This window comes from Euprymna scolopes, chromosome 19, assembly GCF_053919585.1.
Source record: "Euprymna scolopes isolate OS-2025 chromosome 19, ASM5391958v1, whole genome shotgun sequence".
NCBI classification, from domain to species: Eukaryota; Metazoa; Mollusca; class Cephalopoda; order Sepiida; family Sepiolidae; genus Euprymna; species Euprymna scolopes.
This window is the reverse complement of record NC_136500.1, coordinates 142,603,362-142,615,556: the sequence shown is the minus strand read 5'-3', so window position 1 is coordinate 142,615,556 and position 12,195 is coordinate 142,603,362. Positions and strand designations below refer to the sequence as shown.

Below are 12,195 nucleotides of genomic sequence, written 5' to 3'. Positions count from 1 at the left end.
GGTGTAGGGGGCTACTATCAGGGGCAGCAACTGCTGGAGCACTATGTTGGTATTTGGGCAGCAAGATATCGGTTCACGTTACACTTGAACTTCTGCATGTCAGTAGTGTTAGGGAAGCAGGGACCTGGAATGAAATTCCAGAGTCTAGCGGTTCTGGGGAAGAGACTACTGGAGAAGAAAGATCTTTTACATCTAGGGATATCTACTGGGGATTTAGCTACCTGTCGGGTTTGTCGAGTTGTATTATGCATTGTATTCTTTGGCGGTCACCTTTTTTTACGAGCGTGCGTTTGTTTATGGCGCGCGCACACGCTGGTAAAAATATGGCCGCCCAAGAATACAATGCATAACACAACTTTTTATATCTCGATAACTAATTATTTCTGCAAAATTTCAATTCGATTTTCGTATTCAGCATAGTTGAAAACTGATAAAAGTCGTCATTTAAAAGAAAATTCTGAAGGTAAACCTAATCTAAAAAACTACCGAATATTCGCAGCACATTCGTTCTCTTACAGTAACCAGCAAATTTGATTCTTCTTTATCTAATATGTGTTTCGACTGAGAAGCGTTCTATATTTATATGGACATCATGATGAACACAGAGTCCTGTTAACGCGCCATAATGCTTTCTGTACAATCTATCTATAGAAACAATGCCTACCATCAAGCTTAACGTATAGATCGTATTTTAACAACACCAATAATAATGCACTCATTTAAAATGGACATCACTTGAAACCGACAACTCCCATGTGTGGCTGTAATCGATCAAGGAAATTTGATCTTCACTGTAATTCTACTGATGCCTTTTTCGCTGCTTTTCTGTCGACTTCATATTTTTTCTCTCTCTATGCCTCAGTTCTATAATACATTACTCCATATCTCTTAATCTCTCTCTCTTCCCCTATCTGTCTCTTTGGGCCATATATATATATATATATATATATATATATATATATATATATATATATATATATATATATATATATATATATATATTGCAAAAGCACGCATAAATCGGGCGAAACGTTGAATATTCAGGTCCTTCCACCTCCATTATATATATATATATATGTGTGTGTGTGTGTGTGTGTATGTGTCTGTGTGTCTGTGTGTGTAGAATGGATGTGGAAGCACTTAAATAAAAAAATATATATGTATATAGACATCTAATGTACACAAAGAAAACACGCTGCTCTTCCTCATCATTATATATAGCCCCAAAACTTCCGACTCTTTCGTCAATGGTCGCTGACGAGAGCGTCGTAGGATTTGAGGCTATATATAATGATGGGGGAGAGGTGCGTGCTTTCCTTATGTAAATTAGATGTCTATGTACATATCTACATTTTATGATTAGATAATATAATAAGTTAGAGTAAACTATTGTAGTGGATTACGTCTAAAAATGAAAAGTAATAAAGTACATAAATTTATAAACGGAGACGAGAAAATTAATTGGACTAAAAAAATATCGTAGAGATTTAAAAGATGGCGTCTGGAAATATGAACATGATAGATTAAGTAAATAAAATGTAACGAGATTACGAAGAGAGCTTTCAAAAATTAAAGAAAATTAAATTGTGATAAAATAGCGTAGTAACTTCAAATATGCCGTCTAAAAATGCGAATAGAAAGTGATAAAATGGCGTCTAAAAATGCTAATAGGAAGTAGTAAAATGGCGTCTAAAAATTCGAATAGAAAATGATAAAATGGCGTCTAAAAATTCGAATAGTAAGTGATAAAATGGTGTCTAAAATTCGAATAGAAAGTGATAAAATGACGTCTAAAAATGCGATTAGAAAGTGATAAAATGGCGTCTAAAATGCAAATAGAAAGTGATAAAATGGCGTCTAAAATGCAAATAGAAAGTGATAAAATGGCGTCTAAAATGCAAATAGAAAGTGATAAAATGGCGTCTAAAATGCAAATAGAAAGTGATAAAATGGCGTCTAAAAATTCGAATAGTAAGTGATAAAATGGTGTCTAAAATTCGAATAGAAAGTGATAAAATGACGTCTAAAAATGCGATTAGAAAGTGATAAAATGGCGTCTAAAAATTCGAATAGAAAGTGATAAAATGGTGTCTAAAATTCGAATAGAAAGTGATAAAATGGCGTCTAAAAATGCGAATAGAAAGTGATAAAATGGCGTCTAAAATAGACAGTGATAAAATAAAATACAGTAAATAAGTAAAATAAAAATAATAAAATGAAGTGAAATTACGAATGGATTTTTTTAAAAATATATATATATATATATATATATATATATATATATATATATATATATATATATATAAGTGAAAAGTAAGATATATATTAAACCGCGTTAGGTGATGGAAAGTTAAAATATATAAAATCGAATAAAATGTTAATCGATTACTAATAAAACTATTAAAATCAACAAGTTCGTAAGAACTATTGACAAAGTCGATCCATTACGCGCTACGCAAGTCATTTTATCACATTGCTGCTTTTTTCGAATGCAATATTATTTATAGCAGGGTGAAAACTTCTAATATATGATGCTTCAAGAATTTCCAATTTTTTAGCATTATTTTCACGTTGTAGAAGCTTTGTGTTGCTGACGAGAATTTTTTATAGATTGGAGGAGGGGCAGTCTTGTTTATTTAAATAAATGTTTATATATAACGCTTGTATTGTTTAAATGCATGGTGATTAACCGTGCCAACGTTGTCGTTGTATGCCCAATGTATGTATTATTCTTATATTTATCTTCGGAGTTACATTCTCCTGGAGAGCATTTGAATTTATAAACTACATTGGTTTGTTCGAACGTTTTTATAGCTGGTGATGATTTTTTTTTTAACTACGAGGTTTGATGTTCTAAACTTGTTGTAATCTATCTATATAATACTAAAACTCTGTCGTTCTTGGGTGTTTGCTTGTGCACTATCCTCCTCCTCCTCCTCCTCCTCCTACTACTACTACTACTACTATGCCTCCTCTTCTTGCTACTACTATTACTTCTCCTCTTTACAACTACTACTACGCCTCCTCTTCCTCCTCTTACTACTACTACTACACCTCATCTTCCTTATCCTACTCTTACTACTACTGGCTGACATGTATTTTCCCTCCTACTACTATACTACTGCATTTTAACTCTTCTATGAATTAAGGATTGAGTTTCTTGGAGTTTTTTTTAAAGGTCCTGTAGTTGATATATCCGTTCATTATTTTCAGCTAAAATAAGAATGTCATTCACGTAGTGTACATACTTAGGGGGCTTTATATATTTTTTAAATATTTTGTTCTCTAGATCTGCCCTGTAGAATTCACTTTGTTTCAATTATATAAATATGTACTAGCATGGGTGCCCGTCGTTGCCCTGGTATTTGGAGATGTATGTTGAGCAAAAAAAAAAAAGCGGTTAATGTTTTGTAAAATTTGACCCCAATTATGACTCCTTAGACTTTATTTTTTGGGCTCAAATCAAGTTATTAAATTAGATCCATGTCCAAAGAACCTATATCTAAAATTTCAAGTGTGTAGACCCAAAATTATCGGAGGAGTTTGGTAGAGTTCTCAAAGGTTAAATCGTTGAACTTTGACCCCTTAATCGCCAAATTTCTGGCCAAAAACCGATCACATCGATTTTCCCAAATCTCAGTACCCCGTATATCAAATTTCGAGTCTGTAGACTAAAAATTATAGATATATTGCGTTAGGGAAATGTACACACACAGACACACACAGACAGACACTTTCACTTTTATAGATAAATAGATAATATTTATATATTTTTTCAATTATATATATATATATATAAATTACTGTCTATATATTTATATATTTCTGTATATTTCTTTATATCTCTTGTTCCATTATATTTTCGTCTTTTTCTCTCTATATCTTTCTGTCTTTTTCTTCTGCTTGTCACTCTCTCCCAATTTCACTTTATGTATTCTTATTGTTATGTGTTGTCTACTCCCCCGCCACTTCCCCTCGTGTGTCTGTTAGTGTTTAATTGTCGCTGTAATAGTCTATCTTTTCCCTCTTTTCGTATTTTCTGATCGCAATGCCCCTATCTATGAGTGCTTAATTTTCTTGATTCCCTGTCTTTTACTAGTGGTTATTGGGCAGAAATCAGAAATTACAGTATTAGTGCTGGAGTCCATCAGGGGTCCATCATATATATATATATATATATATATATATATATATATATATATATATATATATATATATATATATATATATATGCATAGTTGTCGGTCCTGGATATGACCTTAAACTATATCCGATGCTGAGGCCCCAGCCTGCGGACTTTGAGGAGTGTGGAGCCACTCTTTAATTGCCATTGCTCCCAGGTCCACTCTGACCCGGAGTGGTAGTACCTGTTAAGGTCCCAACTATAGGTTAAATAGAAACCGACTTGAAGACAAAATAAATTCTATTAAAAAACATTTCTTCGAAATAACTGGATTCGGCATTAAATGACCTGAGAAGGGTTGATATGCTGTAAAACAAAAACAATCAACCAACCAAAATCCATAGTCTTTCATCTGTCTACCATTGTATTATTACAGTTCTGTCTAATCATTATATGTCCATGGCTGCCTATTTGCCCCCTCTCTTTCTCTCTTTCTCTCTCTCTTTTTCTATCACACACACACACACACACACACACACACACACACACTCACTTTTCCGAATATTAAGTATCGCTTAATGCAGAAGGCAGAAAGCGATCAAATTTAAATCGGTTACTCGACATCTTTTGATTAATGAGCACGAATTACATATCCGAGCGTCGGCAATTACATACTGAATCTGTAGTTCGTTAACTAATCCCCAATAAAAGCAAAACCGACGTCCAGACGGAAAGTCAATTCTTTTCCAAAGACAAAGAAAAATGTCTAACACAACAGCGTCACTCTTCTCCGGTGGCCGATTTACGGGATTTAATTAAAAAATAATCGCGCAAGTCAACAAACACACAGACTTAAGATGGCGAATGATGGAAAACAGGTTTTATAGAGTCGGACGCATCTAAAAATAAAAAGAGGGTATTGTTTACATGCGCCCAGTCAACAGAATGGATTTAACAGTCAAAATACGACCTCAAAATTAATAGCGTCTACATAAGAGCAAATGTTTTCTGATAAACCGTTCAAAGAACTCGCTATTGTTTAACATTGGCATAGCATAAAATACACTAGGGTGACCTCTAATGTTATTTTTTATGTATATCACTGCTGTGGAGTACTGTTCATAAATGCAGTGTTGTTTTCCATAACGTGTCGATCAATGTAACCCTCGCCGGCACAATCAGGATTACACACCGGTTCTCCCCAAATCACCGAAGTAAAGCAACGTCGAACCTGGGCAGTGCCAGTTGCATGACCATTTGGGAAAGCGAGGCGCTGTATGTATCGTGATGTAAAATACCAGGTTTGCAAACATTTGTCTATATAGATGGGCCTCTCTCAAGCCATGGTAGGCAACCCATCTAGTGATGGCGTCACGATAAAAAATACTCTTCATAGCTTAAGCGAAGCATCAAGCATTTAGCAAGGGAAAAGATTTGAATTCAACTACAAAACTCAGTTCAATCTCAGCTGCCGCCGCATGTTGTTCCCTTAACGCTCAACAATTTCCAGGCTTATCTTGTTAAAGTTTGGAATCTTCCAGTCCAACTCGGGAATCTGAATGGAATTTCGAACAGGAACATTTTATTTAATCCTCGCTTGTTGGCTGACTAAATGTAATTCGCAGTTGTACTTTATCAAACGCCCCCATTGAGGATCGAACCTTCAATCTCCCGGAAAATGTAACTTACAACTGAATTACAAATTACTTTATCCACTACGCCTCGGCTACATGCCTAAAATATAATTCGATATTTATGTTTCGTTGTCTTTAGTTAGATTTTTTTTTAATTTTCTTCCTTTGAAGATTTTAACGCTGGGTATGAGGCAGCCAAACTAGCTACCAACATTGTCCTGCTTTTTATTGAAACCAAGCCAGAGCTCTTTTTAGTATCCTCGTTGTTCCCTTAATTGCAATTGTCTGGATCTTATTTGCATTTGGTTCACCAGGAATGTTAGACCAGATTGCGCACTGACATAACTATTCTCATGAGTTTTCTAAGCCTTTAACAGTTGCTTTGTTAAGTGATATCATCATTAAAGGATTTATAGGGAGTTTTTGTGTTTTTTATCATTTTTTCTCCTGAATCCATTGCTTTCACTATAACTGAGGAGCTTATTCTACCCCTTGTATAGTTAACTTTTGAAAAATCAGATGAAAGGCAAACAAGTAATACATTTTGTCCAATCGTGACCTAGAACTGTCTAAGACATGGGCGCTTCGCCTATTTTTGTATTATATACATCCGCATAACTAATTAAATACAGCATCAAGTATTTCTAAATATTCACATATCTGGAACTGGCCAGGCTAAGCCTTGCTTAACCCTGGCGTGTCAATGTAAACATGTCGTATTATGTTCCAATAGCCCCTTAATTATAAAATAGATTATTAGTATTTCCTTTCTATAAAAGTGTCTCAACAGAGCCTCTATCTTTAGTTTCTCGTTGAAAGACATTCACGGCCAAAATCCATTGGATCATTCAATTACTTCACAATATACAGAACTTCTTATACTCCCCATGTTATCCATTATCATGCCCAATTTTTGGAGATTTCATTCATGCAATCTCTCGAAAATATTAATTCATTTAGTAATTTTTTGCTTACGGTTTCAATCCGAGCTGATGACAACCAAATACCCTTTTTTTCTTTTGAAATCACGACTTTATAATAATACTAGCATGGGTGCCCGGCGTTGCCCGGGTTTTTGGAGGTGTATGCTGAGCAAAAACAAAAAAGAGTTAGTTGTTTTAACTTTGACCCCTATTATGACCTCTTAAAATTTATTGTTTTGGGCTCAAATCAAGTTATTAAGTTAGATCCATGTCCAAGGAATCTATATCTAAAATTTCAAGTGTGTAGACCCAAAATTGCTGGAGGAGTTTGGTAGAGTTCTCAAAGGTTTAATTGTTGACCTTTGACCCTTTAACAGCTAAATTTCTGGCCGAAAACCGATCACATCGATTTTCCCAACTTTCAGTACCCTTTATAGCAAATTTCGAGTCTGTAGACTGAAAATTTACAGAGTTATATCAAAGGAAAATGTACACAGACACACAGACACACAGACACGTTCACTTTTATAGATATATAGATATACGGAATCTGGACAAATTAAAATATCATATTTAAGCTTATTTTACGACCGGGTAAAGCCGTGCCATCTCCCCGCTAGTAATATTTGTAAATTAGATAAAGCACATAAACAGACTCATGGACAGATCTGCATATACAAGGATCGTTTTAATATTATAAGCCTTCTATTTTTTAGCTCCAAATCTTGAAGAACTATGGAGAAGGCAGTAGAACTATTAAAACGAATGCTAATTTTTCATCCAGAATTACTTTTCTACATAGCCAGTACCAAACGTAATTTCCCAGCGATAAACGATGGCGTAGCATGGGTCGTTCCAAAAGCAAAGTTCTTATCGTTTTAACTCAAAAAGTTTAAGAGCTTCAAATACGGGAAGCATGCCATTTAAAACGAGCGACCTTTTGTTCCTCAGAGTTTATTTTCTACACTATCATGCCATTCTCAGTGCACTTGTTCATGGATCTAATGACCCATCTATGCTTCTATGCACGGTCATGACAGGAGTTGCTTTCGTAGAGTCTACCTACGTCAATATCTGCAACAGAGAAGTTAAATTTTCAGGTCATGAATGCATTAGTAAGTAAGCATACTGTAATTTACAATCATCTCTGATCAGTTCGAGCGGAAGAAAATAGGAGGTTTTACTGTTGCAACACCCCACGTATGTACAGATCTGTGCGTATGTATGTCTGTGTGCAGAGTGCCGTGCACAGCCCTCTTTCATCGCTGGTAAAAGTACATTCAGAATGGTGGTGACTATATAGAAAAATAAATTCTGGAGCACTGACGGTCGCTCGGTTATTGGCACCACTTCCGTCTTCGTCGTCCTTAAACTTTAGGCTTTATTTTTAAAATTACCGTCGTGTAAAAGTTTATAGCACAGAATAAACTTTTCAGCCTAAAGCTTATTAAGTTTCAAGCGAACGAAAGTAATTCACTTCCGGTTTCAAATTTGAAATATTCAACAATAAAATCAAAATTGATTTAGGCGTTTCGTAATTTTATGACCGAAGATTAAAATATTTGTTTATTATGATATTTAGAAATAAATACGCATATTTTAAAATGTCTGAAAATAGCGGTGAGAGAAAATAGTGCGATTTTGAATGTTTTGTAAAATTTGTAATAAATAATGTCTTATTCCGTAGCTGTTTGCTTTTCTTTTCGTCTTAATATGTCTACTTGTCTTTATTATTTAATTTTCTTTAATATTTTTTAATAAAGAAAAATAAAAAGCGGGTATGCATTTAAGTTGGTTGTTTTTTGTTTTACGGCATATCAACCCTTTTCGGATTATTTAATGCCGAATCCAAAGATTTTGAAGAAAATTTTTTAAATAAAATATATTTGTTGTTTTCACGTCGGTTTCTATTTAACCCATAGTTGGGACCCTAACAGGTACTACCACTCCGGGTCAGAGTGGACCAGGGAGCAATGGTAATTAAAGGGTGGCTCTACACTCCCCAAAGCCCAAAAGCTGGGGCCTCACTACTGGATATAGTTTAAGGTCATATCCAGGAGCCCCATTGAGGGACTTTTACCCTCTGCAATGGTGCAATCGGTGTATTCTAATGCCCCACCGACACGGCCTATGTGTTTTGGATAGATACGTCTATATGTGAGGGCATATTATCAAGAGAGTGTAAAACTTTCAATAACTAAATGAAGAAATTTTTAATACAGGGTGTCCATATAGTCATTATATATGGCATAATCACGTTGACACACCGGTTCTCGTCAGATCACCGAAGTTAAGCAACGTTGAGCCTGGTTAGTACCAGATGGGTGACCATTTGGGAATTCTAGGTGCTGTATGTGCTCTTCGCTTATCTCGGCATTGTTTCCAATCGTCCCGTACTTCACTTGCCACTATTATTTAACAATGTCGTCTCAGGAGAGGTGTGATTGGAGATTGCGCACCTCCTGCCAAAAAAAATTTCACGCGCAAGCTACCATTCGTAGATATCCATAGTCTGTCTTAGACTGAAGGACCCTGCATATAGTCATTAAAGGTTTGAAAATCTTTGTTATTTTATCATTAATGCTTTTTTTTTTTCACTTTCAGAAATTTTACAGATAATATTTTGGAAATTTATTATAGATAAGTATAGCATTGAACAATGTAAGCAAGTTGTGAAATTGTTTTACCAAAATTCGGGGTCAATTGTTTCGACTCAAAGAGCTTATCGACGGTATTTCCATGTAAGAGATAGTCCAAGTCACAGCAAATGTTAGCAAACCACAAACCCTTCAAGAATTAAAGGAAAACATCAGGAATTAAATAAAGGAGTAAATTCGCAATCCAGAGATTCTGCAATCTGTCACGAATAATGTTTTGAAAAGAGCACAAATATGCGAAGCTGAAAATTTACACATTTCAAAAACATTACTTTTTACAAATCAAAATTGTTTGAATTTGGCATTTAAAAAAATCGCAACGTCTAAGTCAGATTGTGTTAAATTTACAGAACAATATCCTCAACAATAAATAATCTATTTAAGTTTAAAACGCTTCAATGAATTTTCGGACACATTGTAGTCTTTATATGTTCGTTTATATCGCTTTGTCTGTGGCTGTTTTTCTTCGTAGCGTTTAATAATTTAAGTTGTTTAATTAAAACGAATAAACATTTTCATACTGGATAGGCACAAGAAAACCTGCGCTGAGTTTTCTTGAAAGTTTGTATTTGGAGAAGATTTACTAAGAAAGCGAAAGTAATGTTATTTTAGTAGGTGAATTACTTTTAAAACATTACTTACCAAGTAAACGAAATGAATTACGCAGACGTACAGAGACCAAGGTTAGCTTCTGCTTAGATTATTTCTATATTATTTGCTGTGACTCGTGCGCAGAGAATTTGCCGAGAGACTGATTTGAAATTCTAAGTTGGCTTTATGCGCGAAAGCATGACGTCCCTTCATTCGTTGTCGTTTGATTCCTGTTTTTTCTGCTTAGAGAGAAATAATATTAAGAGTGACGGATGCAAGGTTATAAATGAAAGACTTGCAATTTATTTATTTTTTATTGAACGAAATGGTGACTTCTCGACTTTTTTGTTTTTTTTTGTAGTGGGTTTTTTCTCTCAAAGAGATAATTAAATGATGTGGCAAAAAAAAACATAACTTTAAGTTTTTTCTCCCAAAGAAAAAGGTGAATGTACTTAATAACGGTAGATAGATAGATAGAGAGATAGATAGATAGATAGATAGATAGGTCTACATCGTGTTATTCGGTAAGAAAGAAAAAAGGCTAAATGAAAAAGTTTTTATTTTATACGTTCAAATCCATTTTCTCTACTCTCTTTTTAACGAGAATAATGATAAAATAGCGAGAATTTTAAATCAACTCTGGCACACATGTGGAAATATTAAACAGATTATTAAACAGATCTGCAGCACAAATAATCAAGAAAGACTACTGCAAAAACAGCAAAAGTACGAATAAATACATGGGGGTTTGATAAAATATTAGATAGAACAACAATAGAAGCAGTGGAAATTAACAAAGAAAAACTACTGCAGCAATAAGAGAAAACTATGCAAAAAAGATTGTAGGAGCAACAACAGAAAAAGAAATAAAGATTTCAAAAAATGTTAATAGAACAGTAACGACAAAAAGATGCTACTGGAACAACGACGGACAACAGCATCAAACACATGTCTACACAGTAAAAAAACACACAATGTTGAGGCATACATGTGAATGCCAGGTAGCATAGAAAAAAAACTACCCTGACGTCTGATTTATTCTTCACGTACTATGACATAAAACTAAGTTGTAATAGTCGCTTGCGATGTGAGGTCATACGAAATAGGGTTCCTGTATCTTACTTTAAAAGTCGGACGTAGGTAAAAACTGATTGCACACGGAGCAAGACTCTTGTTTGCGACAGAAAAGCACTATTTCTAAAGCTAGAAAGAAGGGCTTGCTATTATCTTCGCAGTAGCAATGTTCTACAGATATTTACAAGGACGATTCTTTATGCTGCAGACTAGCAATAAACATCTATTGATCATCCCGTCTAGCTGAATTCACTGTCAAAAACTTTCCCCACTCTTTATCTATGCCTAAATCAAAACGTAGATTCCATGAACAAAGCGTTTTTCTTAGAACTGCACGCCTGTGGAAATCTGTTCCATCTGCCTGCTTCCCTCCTGACTACAACTTGGATGTCTTCAAGTCCAACGTAAACAAATTCCTGATGAACCGCCCACTTAAGTAGACACTTTAAATATCCACACTAACGTACTGTACTTACAATAACCCTTATCCCTGAGTGGCTTCCGGGCCTTGATAAGTGGTGACCACCTTGTAAAAAAATATTTGGGTCGAATAAAGGGTCAGCAGTAGACACAGCATACAGACTGCTAAGGTGGGGCACTATTCTCCTGAATAACAATTTTTAGTACCTCTCCTCCTAGCAGATCAGACATACGGACAACTTTTAAGGTTGGTCCCGAGAAAGAGTGAACTTCTTAAGGGCTCAACAATTGCTTTCATACGTACATATACTGAAAATAAAACCATGATCTGCTATACTATAGGAAATTAAATGCAAGACCCCAAAATACAAATTTATTAGTACTACAAAACAGAAAACAGATGGCGCCCATCGAATGCAGGAGATTTTTTTGTATGTGTGATAATGATCGGTTATGGAGAGAGACGGTCATCATGCCAAACGCATTCCAAAAATGATTAATGAAACATTTTCATATGGATCACTTAAGTTATGTATACTAAGAGATACTTGATAATGACGTAAAACAACCTGGTTGAATTATGCATAGCTTGTGCTTTAAGGGCAAAGACACTCGGCCACTTTTAAGGCATGGTCCAAAACAGCGCCACTCTGGTCTAGAATTCATATAGATTTCGCAGGAAAACTTGAGGATTGTTATTACCTAATTGCGATCGACAGCTACAAAACTGACTAGCATTGCTCAGATATAAGAGAACAACTACATGGGAAGTT

The 12,195-nt window shown here is 34.9% G+C and overlaps 1 pseudogene; it reads left to right on the top strand.

Annotated features, from left to right (window-relative positions):
• The first annotated feature begins 8,920 nt into the window (after positions 1 to 8,920).
• Positions 8,921 to 9,037, top strand: LOC145240453 (5S ribosomal RNA; annotated as a pseudogene).
• Positions 9,038 to 12,195: the final 3,158 nt, after the last annotated feature.